This window comes from Triturus cristatus, chromosome 6 (genome assembly GCF_964204655.1).
Source record: "Triturus cristatus chromosome 6, aTriCri1.1, whole genome shotgun sequence".
Classification (NCBI taxonomy): domain Eukaryota; kingdom Metazoa; phylum Chordata; class Amphibia; order Caudata; family Salamandridae; genus Triturus; species Triturus cristatus.
The window spans coordinates 142541885-142564047 of NC_140589.1; the positions used below are offsets into that span (position 1 = coordinate 142541885).

The following is a 22163-nucleotide window of genomic DNA, read 5'->3' on the forward strand; positions in this document are numbered from 1 at the left end:
AGGTTCCTCCACAGCAAAACAGCACTCTGGCAGAAAGGGGAGGCAAGTCCTTAGATCAGCAGGCTTCTTGTCCTTGGTACAGGTTTCCTTGTCAGAAGTGATCTGAGTTCTTGGTTCAGGGATCCTTCTCTTATACCCCTTTTTCCCTTTGTTCCCTTTGTCCAAGCAGGGAGATTCCCACCATCTCAGGTTTGTTGTGGGTGTTGCCAGGCAGAGGCACCTGGCCTATTCACTGAGCAGGGCAGAGTCCTCAGCCGCCCAGCAGGAGGCGGAGCCAGTATTGTCACTGGCAGGAGCAGGGCTATCAGTCGCCCAGCAGGAGGCGGAGCCAGTATTGTGTCAGGCAGGGCAGGCTACTCTTCCCTCACTCTATGTGTAAACGCCCCATTTACCCCACACTGACTCATTCAGACCTCTGGAGCCACCCAGCCCCTGACACACACACCAAACCAGCAGAGACCGGTAGATAGTTGGACAAGAAAATAGCCACTTTCTAAAAGTGCTATTTTCAAACATAGAATTTAAAAACCATCCATCCTAAAGGGTGTGTTATTAAATTCTGAGTTCAGGGATACTAAACTCGACTTGCTACCATGCTCCCTGAGTCAGATAGATTATAATGGAGTTAATAATCAGTCTGCCCAGTCTGGCCTATTGGAGGCAGGTAGCCCTTCAATAGTGAAAAACAAAAATGGCTGTAATTCACTATTAGGTCATGCCACACACATCAGGGCATGACCTACCTTTTACCAACAATGCACCCTGCCCTAGGGCCTACCATAGAGGTGTCTGAAATGTGGCAAAGGGAAGGTTTAGAGACTGGTAAGTAGGTTTCCTTACCAAGTCGACATGGCAGTCAGGGACTGCACGCAGGCGCTGCGGTGGCAGGCCTGAGACACATTTTACACGCTGCTTCTGTGGGTGGCACAACCAGTGCTGCAAGCCCACCAGCAGCAGTTAACTTACACGCCCTTGGCACACGCAGTGCACTAGACTAGGGTCTGAACAGTAAGTCAACCAAGCCAATCATGGTAACACCAATCAATGTAACAATTTAACATAGGGAGCACTTGCACTGTGGCACTGATCAGCAGTGGCACAGTGCCCAAAGCAATAATCCAGCAAAAACATCGTAAACAGAGGAGGCAAACAGAAAAAAATGGAGGAGAGACTCATGCCAATGATGCCAGGTCTAACACGTGTCCCCTCCAGCTGAAATGTGGGGAGAACTACCCTTCACCCAGGGAGTCCTCATCACTAAGGCGGAAAAATCTGGACAGACCATCAGCATTGGCGTGATCTGTACCAGGGTGGTGTTCCACCGTAAAGTCCATCCCCTGTAGGGAAATGGACCACCTCAACAGCTTTGGGTTCTCACCCCTCATCTGCATTAACCATCTGAGGGGCCTGTGGTCTGTCTAAACCCGTAAGTGAGTCCCAAACAGGTAGGGTCTTAGCTTCTTCAGCGCCCAGACCACAGCAAATGCCTCACGCTCTATCGCACTCCACCTTTGTTCCCTGGGAAGTAACCTCCGGCTGATGAAGGCTACAGGTAAGTCTCGGCCCTCCTCATTCATCTGTGCTAGAACAGCCCCCACACCATGCTCTGAAGCGTCTGTCTGGACAATGAATTCTTTTGAAAAGTCGGGTGCCTGGAGGACCGGTGCTGTACACATTGCAGTTTTCAGGGTGTCAAAGGCGTTCTGACAGGCGTCAGTCCAGATCACAAGTCTCGGCTGCTTCCTGGAAGTCAGCGAGGTCAAGGGGTGCACAATGTTGCCATACCCCTTGACAAACCTCCTGTAGTAACCCGTGAGACCCAAGAAGGCTCTCACCTGAGTCTGGGTTTTGGGCGGTTCCCAAGCCAGGATGGTATCTATCTTGGGTTGCAGGGGGGCCACCTTGCCGCTCCCTACTTGGTGCCCCAAGTACACCACTGAACCCTGCCCAATCTGGCACTTACTAGCCTTGATTGTGAGGCCTGCTCTGCGCAGGGCCAACAACACTTCCTGGAGGTGGCGCAAGTGTTCCTCCCAGCTGGCGCTGAACACTGCTATATCGTCCAGGTAGGCGGCGCTGAAATCTTCCAGCCCGGCCAGTACCTGGTTAACCAACCTCTGGAATGTGGCAGGGGCATTCTTCATCCCAAAGGGCATCACACGGAACTGGTAGTGCCCATCTGGTGTGGAGAATGCAGACCTCTCTTTTGCCCCATCAGTCAAGGCGATCTGCCAGTACCCAGACGTTAGATCAAACGTACTAAGGTACCGGGCAGCCCCCAACCGATCGATGAGCTCATCAGCTCTGGGGATGGGGTGCGCGTCAGTCTTGGTGACCGAATTGAGTCCTCGGTAATCCACACAGAACCGAAGTTCTGGTGAAGCACCAGGCGCTGCAGCCTTTGGGACCAAGACCACTGGGCTGGCCCAAGGACTGCTAGAGGACTCAACCACCCCTAAGGCAAACATCTTGGAGACCTCCTCCTTGATATATGCTCTGACCTTTTCAGTCACCCTGTAGGCCTTGTGCCTCACAGGAGTGCTGTCCCCAGTGTCCACATCATGGACACACCACTGAGTGACACCAGGGATTAAGGAGAACAGATCAGGGAATTGTACCAACAGATGGCGACAATCTTGCTGCTGCTCAGGGGTCAGTGTGTCAGAGAGGACAACACCATCCACTGACCCATCTTTTTCTTTTGCACACAGGAGGTCAGGAAGAGGCTCACTCTCCTCCTCCATCCCAGCATCTGTGGCAAGGAGCATGCCCACTTCGGACCTTTCTAAGTGGGGCTTTAACCGGTTGACATGCAGGACCCTTAAGGGGTTCCTGGGAGACTTCAAGTCCACCAAGTAGGTGACATCGCTCTTTTTCTCCACAACCTCAAATGGTCCAGTCCACCTGTCCTTGAGCGCACAAGGTTCCACAGGGGCCATGACCCAAACTTTCTGACCAGGTTGAAGCTCAACCAGAGTGGCATTCTGATCGTACCACCGCTTCATCTCTTCCTGGCTGGCCTCCAGATTTGCCTGAGCAAGATCTCTGAAGCGCCGAGTCTGGTTCCTGAAGGCCAGCATGTAACTATATACATCCTGGGGAGGTTTCCTGGGAGATTGCTCCCAGCCTTCTTTGACCAGACTCAAAGGTCCTCTTACCGGGTGACCATACAAAAGCTCAAAGGGGCTGAACCCTAGAGACTTCTGTGGCACCTCACGGTAAGCAAACAGCAGGCATGGCAAGAGGACGTCCCATTTACGCCTCATTGGTTCTTCAAGACCCATGATCATGCCTTTTAGGGTCCGGTTGAATCTCTCAACCAGCCCATTACCTTGAGGGTGGTAAGGAGTGGTAAACTTGTAGGTTACCCCACACTCCTTCCACAGAGACTTCATATAATTCGAAATGAAGTTGGTGCCCCGGTCTGACACCACCTCTCTGGGGAACCCCATGCGGGAGAAAACACCCATCAGTGCCCGTCCCACCACGGGGGCCGTCACTGTTCGGAGAGGGATGGCTTCCGGGTACCGGGTGGCATGGTCCACCAAGACCAGGATAAACCTGTTGCCCATGGCTGTCTTGGGGTCCAGTGGCCCCACAATGTCAATTCCCACTCGCTCAAAGGGGGTACTGACGACGGGAAAAGGTTGGAGGGGAGCCTTCTGCTTCCGCCCACTTTTCCCACTTGCCTGGCAAGTTTGACAGGTCCTACAATGGATATCTGAATCCCTTCTCATCTGGGGCCAATAAAAATGGGTGACAAGCCTGTCATAGGTCTTGTCCTGCCCCAGATGTCCAGCTAACGGAACGTCATGAGCCAACCCCAGTAGGAAGGCTCTGAAGCGCTGGGGTACCACCAGCACACGGGCTGACCCAGGTTCAAAAGCCTTAGGCTCGCTATACAGGAGGTCGTTCTCCCAGTAGACCCAATGTGATCCTGACTGATCACCTGTCGTTTGGGCTGAGGCCTGCTGCCTCATACCCACAAGAGAAGGGCACACTTTCTGTTCAGCACAAAATTCCTCCCTGGAGGGACCACCATCCTGCTGCCAATGGGTCAGCTCGGGCAGGTCTCCCAGTTCGGCCACTTGTTCTCCTGTCGGTTCCAGGGCATCCCCCTCAGGGTCTGCTCCCTCCTGGACCGCGGGAACGATGGGGGACGGTTTCCCGCGCCCCCGCCCCTTCTCTTCACGGTTGGGACCTGGGCCATACTTTCAGGCTCCAGGGCCCCATCAACACCCTTACTGACTGACATGGACCGGGTGGTCGCACACACCCACTCAGGCAGACCCAACATTTCCAGATGCGATTTTCTCTCCACCTTAGCCCAAGGGGAGTCCTCCAAATCATTGCCCAAGAGACAATCAACAGGCATGGCGGGCCTCACAGCAACCTGAAGAGTACCTGAGACCCCCCCCCACTCAAAAGGAACTTGAGCTACCTCACACTGACTCTGTGAGTTGTCAGCAGCTACAACGGGGTAGAATGCATGCGGGACCACCTGCTCTCTGGACACCAAGTGACACTTGACAGCTGTCACACTCGCTCCGGTGTCTCTGAGAGCTTCCACCCTATGGCCATTAATGGTCACCCACTGCCTATATTTCTTAGTGTTACTAGGCAGAGGGGTTGGAGGGACCATTTCCACGTCTCCTAAAGAGACCAGGGACATTTCTGCGGGACCCCACCCACCGGGGGCACCCATCTCATCCCCTCCCAGGGCTACACTCGCTACCTGACGAGGGGGTGCACGCGGCGGTGCATTCGAATCCTTCATGGGACACTGGGGATCATAATAACGGTGTCCCACCTGCTTACAGGCATAGCAGGTCATGGGGCCCCTGTGAACAGGTTTACCTGTCGGGGCCTCTGGCTTCTTTACAGGGGGAGGCTGGGAACCCTTCCCTTGGTTCCCTTGAGGACTACTTTGGGGCCCTTTCTGAAACTCCCTCTGTTTACCCCTGTCCCCCCACTCTTCTGCTGGGGACCCTGCCCACCTTTGGCTGAGTCTCCCACTGGACCCTTGTGGACCCTGGTACTGACCCAGCGGTCCGCCTCCTCAGCAAGTTTTCTAGGGTTAGATAGCTTGCTATCAACAAGGTGCTGGCGTAGCTCTGGAAAACAGTTATTAGACAAGTGCTCCCAAGCAAACAAATCATAAAGAGCATCATAACTATCAACCTTGCTACCCTTTATCCAACCATCCATGGTTCTGCAGAAAAAAGACACATATTCAACCCACGTAGTACCAGGCAACTTCTTACATTCTCTAAAGGTTTGTCTGTACTTTTCTGGAGTTAAGCCATATCTCAGCATTAAAGCATTTTTCATATGAGTATAAGACGCCCTTTCTTCTTCAGGCATGCTCAACAAGGTATCTCTCCCCTCGTTTGTAAAGCGGCTCCACAACCCCGTTCCCCAATCCTTCTCAGGGACCCGGTGGGCCAATAACGCTAACTCATATGCTTTAAACCATTGGCTAATATCTTCATTCTTACTGTAATCTTTGATCACATCTTTAGGAAAATAAAACCTACTTTCTGCAGGCACAGATGGAGTGCTGCCACCAGAGGGATTCAACTCTAAACTCTTAGTTTTAAGCTCCATCTCCCTCACCATCTTCTCACGTTCAAACGCTAATTTCTCTCTCTCAAAATCTAATCTTTTGCTCTCCATTTCAGCTTCTCTCTTGCTTCTCGCATTCTCTAATTCCAACTGCCATTTCTAACTTGTACCCCCTCTCCTTCTCCCTGTCTTCTAATTCTTCGGGGGAAAGGCTCCTAGAGGACGCACTACTGCCTGGAGATGACACTGGCCCACCTGTGGGCTCTTCCTCTTCCTCTTCTTCTTCCTCTTCCGGTACCACCACCGGATCAGAGGGATTTCTGGCCTCTAACCAGGCCTTCAGCGCTTTGAGGAAGCCCTCTTTCTTTGAGACCCCTGTGGTCGGAACTTTAAACTGCTTGCAAAATCCTTTTAGATCTTTTAGCGTGTAGGAATCTATCTTCTCCTTATCAAATTCCCCCACAACATTCTCCACAGGTGTAGCAGCTCGGGCATTCTCCATGGTCAAAACTGGCAGTGTTTAAAAAAAAATAAGCTCCAGGAAAGCGGAGAACAAAAATAGAATATCCTACCAAACAGACTGTGGCTGCGTTATGGTCTGCTTTCACTATGTAGCGTACACTAATCCCTGCACATGAGTCATAAATGCAAAGTTCAAATCCTCACCGCTGACCACCAATGTTAGAACCGGCGGTCTCTAGTTGGCAGAGGTATACACTTCTGACAAATAGGGACCAACCAACTCTAGTCAGGGCAAGGGGATTACACACTCAGATAACCCCTGCTACCCCCTTGGTAGCTTGGCAGAGCAGACAGGCTTATCTCAGAGGCAGTGTGTTAAGCATTTATGACCACATACAGTAATAAAGTGAATACACTACAGATGGACACGACACAGAAGTTATTATAAAAAATAGTATTTTTATATAAGGCTTAGCACAAGACCAAACAACGACAAAAATATACCACAGTCTTAATAAATACTCTTTGGAAGGAAAAATAATAGTTCAAATAAGGTTTCTTCTTGGCAAATAGTCGGGCCGGAGCAGCGCTCACGGCGTCGAGAAGGGCGTCGAGTCGATGCGATCAGCAGCGGCATCGGGACGGGGTCGCTTGGAGGTGGAGCCGATACTCACTCCTCACTGGCGTTGATACCGGCGTCGAGACGGGGTCACTTGGAGCCGGGGCCGATACCCACTGCTCACTGGCGTTGCTGCTGGCGTCGAGACTGCAGATTTTCCCTTGTGTACTGGAAACAACACTTTCCAGCAATTCAGCAATTCAGTAGATGGTGAAGTCCTTTGGCCCTGTGACTTCAACAGGAGACTGGCACTCTTCCAGTCCTTGGAGATTTCCTAGCAAGTGTTCAGAGAGTACACACCAAGTTCCTCTCTCCTTGTTCCTTGGCAAAAATAAAGAAGCAGCTTTCAGGTTCCTCCACAGCAAAACAGCACTCTGGCAGAAAGGGGAGGCAAGTCCTTAGATCAGCAGGCTTCTTGTCCTTGGTACAGGTTTCCTTGTCAGAAGTGATCTGAGTTCTTGGTTCAGGGGTCCTTCTCTTATACCCCTTTTTCCCTTTGTTCCCTTTGTCCAAGCAGGGAGATTCCCACCATCTCAGGTTTGTTGTGGGTGTTGCCAGGCAGAGGCACCTGGCCTATTCACTGAGCAGGGCAGAGTCCTCAGCCGCCCAGCAGGAGGCGGAGCCAGTATTGTCACTGGCAGGAGCAGGGCTATCAGTCGCCCAGCAGGAGGCGGAGCCAGTATTGTGTCAGGCAGGGCAGGCTACTCTTCCCTCACTCTATGTGTAAACGCCCCATTTACCCCACACTGACTCATTCAGACCTCTGGAGCCACCCAGCCCCTGACACACACACCAAACCAGCAGAGACCGGTAGATAGTTGGACAAGAAAATAGCCACTTTCTAAAAGTGCTATTTTCAAACATAGAATTTAAAAACCATCCATCCTAAAGGGTGTGTTATTAAATTCTGAGTTCAGGGATACTAAACTCGACTTGCTACCATGCTCCCTGAGTCAGATAGATTATAATGGAGTTAATAATCAGTCTGCCCAGTCTGGCCTATTGGAGGCAGGTAGCCCTTCAATAGTGAAAAACGAAAATGGCTGTAATTCACTATTAGGTCATGCCACACACATCAGGGCATGACCTACCTTTTACCAACAATGCACCCTGCCCTAGGGCCTACCATAGAGGTGTCTGAAATGTGGCAAAGGGAAGGTTTAGAGACTGGTAAGTAGGTTTCCTTACCAAGTCGACATGGCAGTCAGGGACTGCACGCAGGCGCTGCGGTGGCAGGCCTGAGACACATTTTACACGCTGCTTCTGTGGGTGGCACAACCAGTGCTGCAAGCCCACCAGCAGCAGTTAACTTACACGCCCTTGGCACACGCAGTGCACTAGACTAGGGTCTGAACAGTAAGTCAACCAAGCCAATCATGGTAACACCAATCAATGTAACAATTTAACATAGGGAGCACTTGCACTGTGGCACTGATCAGCAGTGGCACAGTGCCCAAAGCAATAATCCAGCAAAAACATCGTAAACAGAGGAGGCAAACAGAAAAAAATGGAGGAGAGACTCATGCCAATGATGCCAGGTCTAACACGGGGAAGATGTTGCACTCAGGGTGGGGGGGGCTACAGCAGGAGATGGAGAATGTTGTTGGGGGTTTGTGTTTTTGAAAACAAATGCAATCAGTACACAATGGTATTTCACCTACATGACACCTGTCTTTCTGTTTTGTGCTAAGCAACTGACTTTGTTGGAACTAAGTTACATTTGCTTATCTCTGGTATCACGGATTGATAATCATAATGTCAAATGTGTTGTGTGCCAAAATATTGTTAGCAAAAATATCTTCAGACAGGTATGTAGTGCGCTAAATATCGTTTACAGAAATATGTCACTGTAGATTTTCGACTACTAACTCCAAGAGGGGAGGTACCACATTTAAGATACAGTATTTCTCTCAGACAATATTTTGGTTCAGATATTCTGGGACCATAACATCAAATGTGATTTGTGATTGGCATCTAATAAGGGATTGTTTTGGCTGTTGAGCAAGGTGGACAGTAAGATTACCCTTCACCCCGATAGAAATGCCTTGCCAGAGAAGACTGCAAAAAGTCACTTTCATCTGAGTGCTCCAGAGGTGCAGGAGAGGTTTGTGTGGTGTAACCCATGAAACTGGTAGAAGGAGTCCCTTGATATTCTTCAAGACCTCCATGCACACCATTCGAAAGCAGTCAAGGGTAAAGGTGATCGGCCTTAGGACAGTGTGTGCCCTTCCACTGCGGGCATCCTAATGCAGAATTGGTATTTGATGCTGGTGGTGGACCACAGTTCCATGAGGCATAATTCTATACAAATGATACCCAACCCTCTTGCTGATTAGGATCCTGACATTTTCTTCTACCATCTGGGGAGCAGCCACGGCCCGTGTAGGTAAGAGCGGTGGGGCCGGGTTGGGGGTTGGGAGGGGGGGGTGATTTGACAGATAACCATGAGGGAAAATTAAATAAATAATACATTTTCCATCGGTGCCGTCTGTCGAAATCACCCCCTCCCCTTAATCCCCACCCAGCCTCACCGCTCTTACCTGCACGAGCCGCGGCTGCTGGGGAGTCTCACAGGCAATAGGTTAAAACTGATTTGAGAACCTTCCTCTGATGCCCTTACATACTTTTTGTATACTATGAAGGGTCTTATGTTCCACTGTACATGTCACAGATTAGCATTCATACATCCGCACTGCAGGTCTATTGTAGTAGACAGCATCTACAAGTGGGTAGCTGGTGTCCACAAGCTGTTCCCCATTGAGTAATGATGATCTTCAAGGGTGATGTGGTTTAATTGGAAGAACTTGGATCCAGAAAGTTGTTTATTTGTCTACAGTACAGAGATCTGGGCCTCATTCCATAGTATTTTTGCTCACCACGCAATTCTAGTTTGGACCCAGCCATGTGCAAATCAGTCTTGACCCCTCCTTGCATAAGGTTGGATCCAAACTGGGGTGCTAGGTGAGCAAAAAGCGATGAATGAAACCCAGATCTGTGACTTGAGGTGAATGCTTGATTTGTTCAGCATTCTGTCCATCAATTGTTCTTTTTGCTTTCGTCACCCTAAGTGGGACGGGTGGGCCCAGATGTGTGTCCGGTGCTCACTGTTACACTAGATTCAAGCTAGCCTGACTGCTGAGTGGTGATACTCCGAAACCAGTCCCAGGATGCTTGTTTCTGGTACAGGGAGGACCTGGCCTGGCAGTTCGGGGTGGATTGCTCCCATTGGGGAACAGGGTCATGACTGATTTGCATATGGCTGGATCCAAACTGGGGGTGGCGTGGTGAGCAAAGAAATTATGGATTAAACCCAGATCTGTGACTGGAGGTGAATTTTTGATTTGTTCAGCATTCCGTCCATCATTTGTTCTTTTTGATTTTGTCACCCTAAGTGGGAAGGGTATGCCCAGACATGGATATTGTGCTCACTGTGCTACTGGATTCAAGCTAGCCTGCCTGATGAGGGGTGATACCTCGATTCTATTGTATTGTAATTGTATTTATATAGCGCTTACTATCCGTGACAATGCATTAAAGCGCTTTTCTGCGATTAGCATGCTACTCCAAAAACCAAAAAGGATTAGTGGTGGATTAGTATTTGAGTGGTGGACATGTGAGTCTGTTAGTTGGATTGAAAAGGCTAATTAGTGGGGGGGTAGATGCTTATTTCCGGTCTGAGAGAGGACCCGGCCTTGCAGTTCGGGCTAGACTGTTTCCATGGGGAGCAGTGTCAAGACTGATTTGCATATGGCTGTATCCAAACTGGGGTGGACTGGTGGACATAAAACAATGCATTAAATCCAGATCTGTGACTGGGGGGTGCATGTTTTGTTCAGCGTTCCGCCCATCATTTGTTCTTTTTGCTTGAGCCCTGTGGAAGCCATTTGGCCTCCATGGATGTACAAATATATGCTTGCACTGTTACAGGAGGACTCATACTATCTTACGTCACTGATTCTGACAGTGTGGGCCTGCACCACATTGGCATATCACTGTGCAGCATCCAGGAGGTTCCTTACGTCTGGCCTCGCTGCCTGGCATCTCACCAAAAGAGCAGGGATTGGACAAGTGGTTATGGACTGCGCATCTAAGTTTGTGAGTTCACTAGTGAGGAGACAATGGGCGAGGGTGATGTATACATTGATGTGTGTGTATGTTTGCATGAGTGTTGTGTGTGTGCATGCATATTTATGTGGGTGTAGATGTCTTGTCTATATGTGTGCACAGTATGTGTACTTGCACACACAGATGTCTCTGCGTCTATGCCTTTGTATGTTGGGGTCCCACACCCTAGCATTTATATAAATGCATCCTCCTCTGACCATCAATGGGTGTATTGCCATCTGACTCCCATACCCCCATCTTCCCTGGGATAAGGTGGGTTTCCATGACAAATGATGGACACACTATGCATGGTGGTGACCCTGGCATGAGGTGGCCGTTCTTGGCATATTGGTGGCATTGCTGGTGTGATATTGCCTTGGCATAGGTAGGCTTATGCTGGACATCATAGGCTTCATTTAATTTTAAGCATAAAGTGGTCTTCTTGGGCATTTCGTGGGTAGAGGGTGCTCATCTCTGACATAGCAGCATATTATGGGCATCTCTGGCACATTATTCCGATAAACTGGCATGTGTGGCAGATTCTTTCCACCTGGACAGTAGCTCACGTGAGTACTTGCTGAAAATGCCAAGCTGCTGTTTGGGGTCTAACTTTGTGGATTTACTAAACGGGTTATTTTCAGGACAAAAAGTCATTATGAAAACAACAGACTTTCGGGGTAATTACGTGTATTTATCCAAAGCGAAATGCTAGTATTTTGAAACATGGCTTTTCAGTGAATGCAAAACTGATGTCTGGAACCAAATTACTGTTTTTCATAATATATTTGATCTGATATTTCAATGATAATGCCTACTGAATTAAGGGATAATTATCCCTGGGTTTAATTCTCTGGTCTGCTCTGGCTTGTGGAGACAGTCGATCATATACCCTGATAAAGTTTTTATGACATTGTCATCGCTGCAGGTGGGTGAAGGCACAGCTCATACAGTTGGTGTAACTTTGTAGATATAGCTGCTGTCTGAAGATGGAACGTGTTTGTAATCTGAGCTGTCGCTCTTGTGTCTGAGCATGTGTGATCTGTCTGAGCTGCGGTGTAACACTCTCTGCTGACTGAGACTATGAGGTCTGTGTTCTTTTTTTATTTGTCCCTCCTTTTTCCTCCTAGATGATTCTCAGTCACAATAATAGACTGGAAATCCACTTGGAAGGAGCATAACGGGAAAAAAGAAAAGAGGTATAAGGAAATGTGGTGTGTGTATAATATGTGGGTTGCCATGTCAAACTGCATACCCAGGCTACTTAAAGAGCCTGTTAAACCTATAGCTTTTTAGCCATGTTTGGGGAAAACGGGGCTGTAAAATGCACCATTGTCTCTCCTTTGGTTAAAAAGTTTTATTGGGGGGAAGTAATCTCACAACACCCTTCAGGGTGATCGGTCTGCACAACACAACTTTACTGCAGTATTATACAAGAACACCATCAGTGCTGTCTTTAAAACAAGATTTATTAGCCCATTGGATTGACAGTTGTGCTCAGAAATGTACTGAAGTGTAGATGAAGTTATCTCCTCCTGAGGCACAGCCGGGAGTGTTGTCTAAGTAACTGCTGATTGTTTTAAACCTGTATTTTTGCTAATTTTAATACTCACTCACCCCTTACCTGTCACACGACTGCTGTGTGCAGGCACTTTTTCTCACGCTGAAACGAGCGTTGGGAAGGGTGAAAATCGCCGCTGTTGACAAACGCCATTCTCCTCACACGGAGTAGGACACGCCCACTACGAGGCCACGCCCCCCCTGTACAAACGCTATTTAAAGCGCGCTGAATCGCGAGGGCGCTGATGAAGCTATCTCCTCCTGAGGCACAGCCGGGAGTGTTGTCTAAGTAACTGCTGATTGTTTTAAACCTGTATTTTTGCTAATTTTAATACTCACTCACCCCTTACCTGTCACACGACTGCTGTGTGCAGGCACTTGTTCTCACGCTGTAACGAGCGTTGGGAAGGGCGGAAATCGCCGCTGTTGACAAGCGCCATTCTCCTCACACGGAGTAGGACACGCCCACTACAATGCCACGCCCCCTCTGCACTCCCTATCTATAAAGATGTGCATGTTTAGGAAGCGCAGCGGACGAGCGCAGCGGGCGCGACGATTGCGCGCCAAAGGCGCGCATAAGGCAAGCTCGTCTGCGCTCGTCCGCGCCGAGTCTGGGCCCAGGGCCTCCCCCCCTACACTGCAAGCGTCAAAGCACAGATATTATAGTGCCGAATTCCTCTACAGCCTTAGGCCCGTTGCCAATATCTGTCCTCGGCATATCTATCACGCCGACGCCCTGCCACTTGTATGTCCTACATGCCATATCCCCCTTAACATTAAACCTAGCCGGAAACTTACCCATGACTACCGCATGTTCCTTCTGAACTGCCGCTCCCTGCCGAAACACAGCGCCGAAATTGCACTGTTAATAGAGGAACACAATCCAGATATTCTGTTTTTGACGGAAACTTGGCTGACTTCTGAGTCCGACCCTGCGGTTGTAGACGCTCTCCCGCCAGGCTTTCAACTCAGTCGGCTAGACCGACCCAAAGGGAGAGGAGGAGGTCTGGCAATTAACTACAAAGAACAAGATCACTGTAGAGTTATGCCGGAAAATATCCCGGACTGTGAGAGTCTTGCTTTTAATATCGAACTCTCATCCAACAGTTGCTTCTCAGGCACCCTTGTCTACCGCCCCCCAGGCCCCTCAAAGCAGTTCCACGCTAATCTACCATTAAATATGGCCGAACGAATCAACACCACGTCCAACCTCACTCTGCTTGGAGTTCTCAATTTGCATTTTGACTCTTCACTGGACCACATAGCCGCTACCTTAGCAGATGATCTAGCAGCCCTGCAACTTACTCGGCGTGTTACCACCCCCACCCACGTAAAGGGTCACCTGCTGGACCCCATCTTCAGCAACTGCTCTGATCTCCAAGCCGGCCCATCTATCCCTTTGCCATGGACTGACCACTTCCTGGTTCCATTTAGCTGGACCACGGTCAAACCTCCATTGACCATACCCACTATCAAGGTCATGCGAGCTTGGTCCCGCCTTGCAGTGGATAACTGGGCTACCGAACTTGCTAGTACCCTACCCTGTGATCACGAGGATCCTGGCCTAGCCAACCAGGCCTATGTCAACTGGATCACGCAAACCCTAGATACCACACTCCCTATAAGGAAGACCACACTGAAACGTTCACAAAAAACGGGCCCTTGGTATACGAACTCTCCTAGGGACAAGAAACGTCTATGTAGAAGACTGGAAAGACGTTGGCGCCTGGACTATGCGGCGGACAATAAATCCCACTACCGCAAATCCCTCAGTGAATACAAAATGCAATTAAAAACAGCCCAAGCCACATATTTCTCCAATAGTATAGTGATGGCCAAATCGAAACCAAAGGAGATTTTTCACATTATAAAACAACTAACGAAGCCTCCCCCCGCCGTGCAGGTCGATAAGTCCACCACCCACTGCAACAACGTTGCTGAATTGTTTTACCAAAAAGTAAATACCATCTACTCAGCCTTTCCCCCCCCTATCAAAAACAGTACCTTTCCGACCTATCCCGATAAAGCCATAGCATCTTACCCCCCCCACTTCCCCAATCCACTTTGACTCACTTCCCCCTACTGGACCTCACAACTCCTGAATCCTTAGCAAAGAGAGTCAAATCCGGGTCCCCGGATGACCCAGCCCCCCCTGATATAATTTTTGCCGCCTCCCAGGTGACCCTACCTATAATTAGGGAGGTATTAAATGCTTCAATCATCTCTGGCATGGTCCCGGCCGTCTGGAAGCAGGCCATGGTCAGAGCTCTACTAAAAAAAACCACTTTAGACCCTTCTGACCTGGCCAATTATCGTCCCATCTTCCTATTACCCTGGGTGAGTAAAATCTTAGAGACTCATGTAAACCATCACCTAGTAAATCTTTTGGAGAGTTTTCACCTGCTAGACCCCACACAGACGGGCTTCAGACCAAAACATGGGACTGAGACCGCTCTCCTCATGGTCACCGAGGAAGCAAGAACAATCCTGGATCAAGGAGGATCAGTGGCAGTGATCCTCCTTGACCTAAGCGCAGCGTTCGATACGGTCAGCCATGACACTCTGCTGTACCGTATGTCCTGTGCTGGGATTAAGGACAAAGCCTGGTCATGGTTTAAGTCCTTTCTAGAGGACAGATCCTTTAGAGTCTTCGAGGGTGAGTCCATGTCTTCTAGTAGAACTCTGAAGTGTGGAGTCCCCCAGGGTTCCTCTCTGAGCCCCGCACTTTTCAATCTATACATGAGGCCACTGGCTGAGGTCGTCCGCCCTTTCGGGATTAAGATCATCTCGTATGCGGACAACACGCAGCTGGTGGTCTCACTGACGCAGGATGATAACCTTCCTGCGTCAGGCGGGCTCAGAGAGTGCCTTGAAGAGGTGAAGACTTGGATGTCCTCCTCATCCCTCAAGTTGAACGGGGACAAGTCGGAGCTGATGCTCCTAGGTCCCCCGGATCTTCGTCTCCCCGATGCCCTATGGCCCCTGTGTCTGGGTCCTCTACCATCTCCCAAAGAAAACATCAAGAGCCTCGGAGTTTGGCTGGACAGATCCCTATCATTCAATACACAGGCCACGAAGCTGTCAGCTACCTGTTTTGGCATCATGAGGATGTTAAAGAAAATCTTCCCCCTCCTCCCCATGGAAGCCAAACAGGTGGCTATACAAGGGCTTATACAATCACGTCTTGATTTTAATAATGTGCTCTATCTCGGCGCCCCAGACTACGTTTTGCGCAGGCTGCAGACAGTGCAGAATTGCGCAGCCCGTTTATTGCTGGAGATTCCTCGTAGACACTCTGTAAGGGCCGGACTGGCTAGCCTTCACTGGCTACCAGTTCGCCAAAGAGTTATTTTTAAGGCAATGTGCATTGCCCATCAAGCCTTCTGGGACACTTGTCCAATTATTACTCGTAACCTAGTCACTCACTACACGCCCAATAGAAGTCTCCGCTCCAGCCAGACCTTTCTAGCTGTGACCCCTAGAATAAAACGATCCAGGTGTGGCGGCAGGACCTTTGCCCACAATGCCTCCAGGACATGGAATGCCCTTCCACTTCACCTCAGAGCTGATTCTAACCTTACCTCATTCCGTAAACAGCTTAAAACCTTCCTTTTTAATTCACCCCTCTAACCTCGTTCCCCCCCCCTGTGTTTTCCGGCTGGTTCTGGCTATCATCAGCGCTTGGACGCCTCAGGGCAGCAATTTGCGCTCTACAAATATAAATACAATACAATACTATGCGGCCAGTTTAAAACAAATGTTTTTTGTGGAGGTTGCTAACATTGTACTTCCCCAATTTAAAAAACAACAACTTTACTTTAGCATTTTATACATTTCAATACAACATAAAGTGCCATTGTTACAATCAAAGAATGTAGGTGCACAACCATCCCTCCAGCATATCGGAATAATCTTTCTGGCTGTCAAGACATAATGTAATTTATAGCAATATGTGTCAGCCTTCCCCAATTTAAATAGTTCACTAGCTGCCACTGGAGCTTCCATGGGAGATGAACCACCTCAAACACCAAGGAGGATCAGGCTGAGGACCTTATGAAAATATTGAAATAATTCTCATGAGTGTTTTTCAGAACTCCCCAGACAAGTTAAATTTTCAGCCAGTGTATTAGAAAAAATATAATGTTTAAATGCACTACTGGGCCACACTTTTGCACACTTTCCTGAACGTTGTATCCCGTCCCTCTGGGAGCAGGCCTGGCATTTGGGTCTCTTAATAAAACTTTTCCAGATCTGTTTTGAGGTCTGAGTCCGTGCAGAATATAAAGAGGGGCTGGATACTATGTATATGAAGTTCCAGGATACAGCGAGTGGGAGTCATTATTCACCTTCAATTCCATTTTTACCTGTATCTCTCTCTCGCTATACATATAGAATGTTATAAGTCACACCTGCAAAAAGAACAATTGATGGACAGAATGCAGAACAATGTCATACATTCACCCCAGTACAGAGATCTGGGCCTAAATCCATCGTTTTTTAGCTCAACATGCCATTCCAGTTTGGACCCAGCCATATGCAAACCAGTCTTGACCCTGCGCCCAATGGGAACAGTCCAGCCCGAACTGCCAGGCCTGGTCCTTCCTGGACTGGAATCAAGCATCCTAGGACCGGTTTCGGGGTTTCACCCCTCATCAGCCAGAATAGCTTTATTCTAGTGGCATGGAGAGCAGGAGACCCACGTCTGGGCATACCCATCCTACTTGGCACTAAATCTAAATAAAGCTCTCTACAGTCTGATAATCCACCATCAGTTTGCATATTGATGGCATTAACTGCTTGAAATGATGGTACTGATGCGGCACAATGATAAACTTGATTGCTGAGATGTGGAGAACTGTGCAAATTGAGTGGGTGTCTTGGAGGTGTGCCGTGGATTTTAATTTAAGCTCTCTGTGTCATGTGACTTAATATGTCAACACCTGATTGTGGATCATGAGGCTCAGGAGGGCTTTATTTAGACTGTTGTTCTAAGAAAGATCACTTGAAGGTTACTACAACTATGGATGGGCTCACATGTATGAGAGTTTTTTTTCGATTAGCACGCCCAAAGTTTTACAGTAGGAGGAAATAATTTTATATTATAGCCCTGAAGAAGAGGTGTCAATACCGTGAAACGTGTTGGCTCTACCCTGTGAAAGACAGTTATACATTGTCAGGATAGAATCTTTAGAATACATAGTCTAGGATATGAAAGATCTGTTCCAGAGTAGGATGGTCAATGTGATGATAATATGAAATGACGCAATAGTGAACAAATTGGAGGAAAACACAATTATATGTGTGTGTATATGTGCTAAACGGGTTTATGCATTTACAATACTTTTTGAAATTAGTGAATAAAAATTATTGTATGTGCTCCCCGTGCCTATCTGTTATCCATCAATAGATTTGTGAGCCAGAGGGTTAGTGGCTTAGTGGGTGAGCAGCACAAAGGCCATGGAGTTCAGTTAAGCCATAAATAGAAATATACGCATTACTGTGCTTTAACATCAACAGGCACCATTAACCTTGCAGAAGCAATGTTCAGATTGAAGCTACTTTAGAGTGTGCTAAAGCCACCCTTTCCGACACTTCTTTCATGAGAGATGTTCTCTGTCTGCTGCATATATTGGTCAATGGCTCCAGGGAGAGATATGGTTGGTTTGATCTCAGGTTCGGCAGCATGTGTATATTTAATTGCTAATGCGTTTGGTTGATTCTGTGCCATTACGGATGCCTGTTTTGCAGATGTCTGGGCCGATTTTTGTTGGCGACCTAGCTGTGGCTGCATCTGCCGTTGTCACTGCTGCCTTTGCAGCCTGATCACCAGTGACATTTCCTTTAGAGAGTGAACCTTAGTTCTGCTGTACCATGCCATAGTATAGTGCACGAGTTTGGGATAGACTATTCTGCAATAGTGCAACCTTTTCCCCAAGCCGCTTTTGTTTAGTTGACTTTCTCTTGGAGACTCTGAAAAGCGTTAGCTGTCAATGTTTTAACTCTGCATGAACCCAGAAGGCTAAATCTGAAACGAGTGTGAACTTGACGATCCGCTTTATGTAGGGCCAGTAGTAATTCCTGTACTTGACTAATTGGGACGTGACGTGTTCTAATGGTTTAGGATGTCTGCTAGGGCTTAAGTTCAGAGCCCTTGAACCTACCCTGAATCTCTGTGTCAGCAGCATATTATGTATGTTTTGTGCCTATTGTGGGCTAGATTGACCCGTCTGTGTGTAAACAAACATCGGGCAAGCGCAGTATGGGTGTGGTATTTGGAAAAGATTGTTGGTATTGGAAAAACTCCAGATTTCTAAAGAAAGAGTTATATTGAATCTGATTGTTTGCTGCAGGTTGCATGGAGTCTTGCTGCCCCACCCCATGTGCAATGCTTCATAATTAGAGGTGCTGGTCTTTGTGGCAACTTTCAAAGTGGATATTAGTGACATAATGATATGTTTCCCTGGTCTGTGGCGCTCTCCTTTTTGATAGAGAAGTGATCTGTACTCTATAGGCTTTGTCTACTCTTTCCTATCGAGGGCATATATCTACTCTGATAGCTTTACTCCAGTGGCATGGAGAGCACTGAGAACCACCCGTTTTACTACATTCACTTTATTATTTCTAGTTTGTAAATATTAAACTTCTGGCTTGTCTTGTGGTGTGTTCTGTTCTTGATTCTGCTTCTGAAAATGAGCGTGACGTTTTGTGTGTAAAGTGGCAGATATATCTGCCCAAAATCCAAGAATTCCATGAGTTCAAGTTCAAACAGTTAATTGGATGCTGTTCGTTTCCTCTCAAAGGACACTTCACACCCCAAAGATAACATTGTGAAATGTGATTTTAGAATTGTTTTTAAACCATATTTTATAGAGTTTCAAAGTAAAAACTTCAAAAACCCAGCATCCCACTAACACGCCTCCCCTTCCCCCCACATCACCCTCAGCACTAAGGCATCATATGGCAACCAAATAAACATTCTTCCCAATATTTCATATTGGTTCTCGCCCCATGTATTTGAGATTTTTGATTTCATTATGCGTCCTGCTTTGGCGCTAATAGTAACTCTTCTGTCTTCCCTGTAAAGGGGTTCTTCTAAGCCATCATCCATAATGTATATTCCATTGACATATACAACCACTTCTGAATCTCTTCGTAGGAGTTCAGTCACTCTGGAACAGGCACGTCCTGAGGATTTTGGGGGTCCTGGGCCAAACGAATTTTGGGCCCCCCTGCTCCAAATAACTTTGAATTTAAGATCCAGTTTCAGATTGTTCATGACCTCTTTGGCCTGGTCACTGACAGCGCACAGGCACACTCGTCCAAATTTGAAATGTGTTTACATCTAATATTTAGGGATAGTGACTTGTGTTTTCGATATTTAAAACAGCAGCAGCACACTAATATTACTACTGCTAATATGTGAGGTCCTGAATATCCTTTTTTGATGGATGTTGCATGAAAGTTAAACACACCATTTCTCTACAAAATGTCCCTAATATACTCTCTCACATCACCAACATTGAAATAAAATAAAGTAAAACGGTATTTAAAACAATGTGTTTGAGAATTACCGTCAGGGTAAGACTCTGCATTACATAGCTGGCTCCAGAAGGGGGCCCCTGAAGGTCTGGGGCCCTGGGCCAGAGCCCACTTTGCCCATGCCTTAAAAAGTCTCTGCTTTGGAAGTGAATATGCATGGGCTCTTATAGCAACCAGGCAGACGAGTGAACTCAAACAAAAACGTGGTCAAGTATTATGATTCTGGGTCTGTACTCTAGCTTGATAAACTGTACTCCTCAGCAAATGATGTATGATGTGCTTTGACAAGTGTCACCAGAATATAAATGATATGGGCCTTCATAGGTCCTCCTATTTTCATTTGGGTTATGTAAATCTTCTTTAAAAGGCTTTTCGGTCCTAAATCTTCTCCACCCCTTTTACTGTCAGTTTCCAAGTGTTTTTTTATTTTCTTAAACGTTGCATCACCAAAAGGTTTGCTTTGCTAAAAAAGCGAGCTTTTCCCAGCCATAAAAAGAGGCACAGAGTTTAAAAATCAGTTGTAAACCACTGATTTTGTAATTTTCTAAATGGTGTTTCATATTTTTCCATTTTTGTGGTTTGAATAAACTTGCAGTTTGTGTGGAAAATAGGTGTGAAATCCAGAAAACTACATTTCTGAAAACTAGACGAGTGAATGAATTCCGCAGATGGGTCATAGATCATGCAACGTTTTTTTTTAAATACTCTAGTTATTGAAATAACAAATAGTGAACTTGTGAAAAAGAGAAATAGGCTACAAGGTTCTCTCATCTGTAACCTTTTGCACAGAAGGTCGACCCCTATGAAAATCAATACACTTTTACGTCCATCAGACTGTTCCATTAGCAGAGAGATAAAGTGATTGTAATGTGCCCATCATCCAGTGATACACGCGGCCACCCTTTCATTTTGTACCCATGATGCATTATTTGATTGGTTCTTTTTTTGTGTTGGTTGAATCTGTTTATTAAACATGTTTTAATGTTTTTCTTTCCATTGTATAATCAATATACATAGCAAACACAGTGATGTCAGTATTAACTCAGCATCAAAAGGGATGAATGAGGGCTAAACACATGCAATTTGGTCTAACATATCCTATAGAAAGCGAGACAACTGACTTTTATTTTCGAGATAAGCTGTACAAATAATATATCAAGTCAGGTTGCTGTAATGGTGATCAGCAAAACAAACAAGATGATGGACGGAATGTTGCACATTGGAAAAACATTCAGCCCCAGTCACAGATCTGGGTTTAATCGATCGTTATTTTGCTCACCATGCCACCCCAGTTCAGACATGGCCATATGCAAATCAGTCTTGACCCTGTGCCTCATGGGAACAGTCCAGCCCGAACTGCCAAGCCATGTCTTCCCTGGCCCGGAATCAAGCATCCTAGGACCGGTTTCGGGGTTTCACCCCTCTTCAGCCAGGATAGCTTGACTCCAGTGGCGTAGTGAGCACGGGACCCACGTCTGGGCATACCCTTCCCACATAGGGTGAACAGCAAAACAAACAAGATGATGGACGGAATGTTGCACATTCCACCCCTCTCAAGTAATTGCCCAATTCCTCTAAAGTATGTGTTAAGTCATTTGTAGTCCTGTTTATTTGATTATTAAATACAGACTACGAGTCCCAGGATGCAATGCAGGCTCGATTAAGTATTTCCATGTCGAGGTGGGAAACTTAGGAGCTTTCGTACAGTGCATGTGGGAAAACAACATTATGCATTTTAGCACCAAAGACTACGTGAAAAAAGGCCATGTTTGTGTTTGGAATCACACAAAGGAAAATGCTGTTAACATGGATGATTTCTTTGAACAAAACGAAAGCAATCATCATAGCTTATACAGCCTAAGGGCAGTGCAGGCCCAGCTACAGCACACCCACAAACATTATTTATCTGCGAAAATAAATCATTTATTTACGACAGAACAATGTGTAACTCCCGCTTTAGGCCAAGGAGCCATCTACCTTTACAAATAGTTTTTTTGTTTTTTTAAATAAACACTGTTACAAACTTTATAGCTCCTTGTTCATTATTTGCAATGTCCAAAAGCCAAAACGATTGGCATTACTAGTGCTTTTTTTCCAAGTGTTTTCTGAACGGCATGTTCTTTCGGCTCTGAGCTTTTCATTTTCAGCAGTCTTTTGCTACAGAGGAGCACAAAACGTGAACATTCAGTGAACAATTAAACACCAGTGCTTTAGGAACGCAGAGTGTGACTTGCTGAAATATCGAATACCAGACATGATGTATTTTGTAAACCAGAACATCTTACTCACATTAAAAAAACAAAAGAGTGCAACAGAG

General features: G+C 47.1%; 1 protein-coding gene across 4 annotated transcripts in view; it reads left to right on the forward strand.

The window, feature by feature from the left end:
* The window catches only part of BABAM2 (BRISC and BRCA1 A complex member 2), a 922754-nt gene that overhangs the window by 59232 nt on the left and 841359 nt on the right, over positions 1-22163 (forward strand). The window lies entirely within an intron of this gene.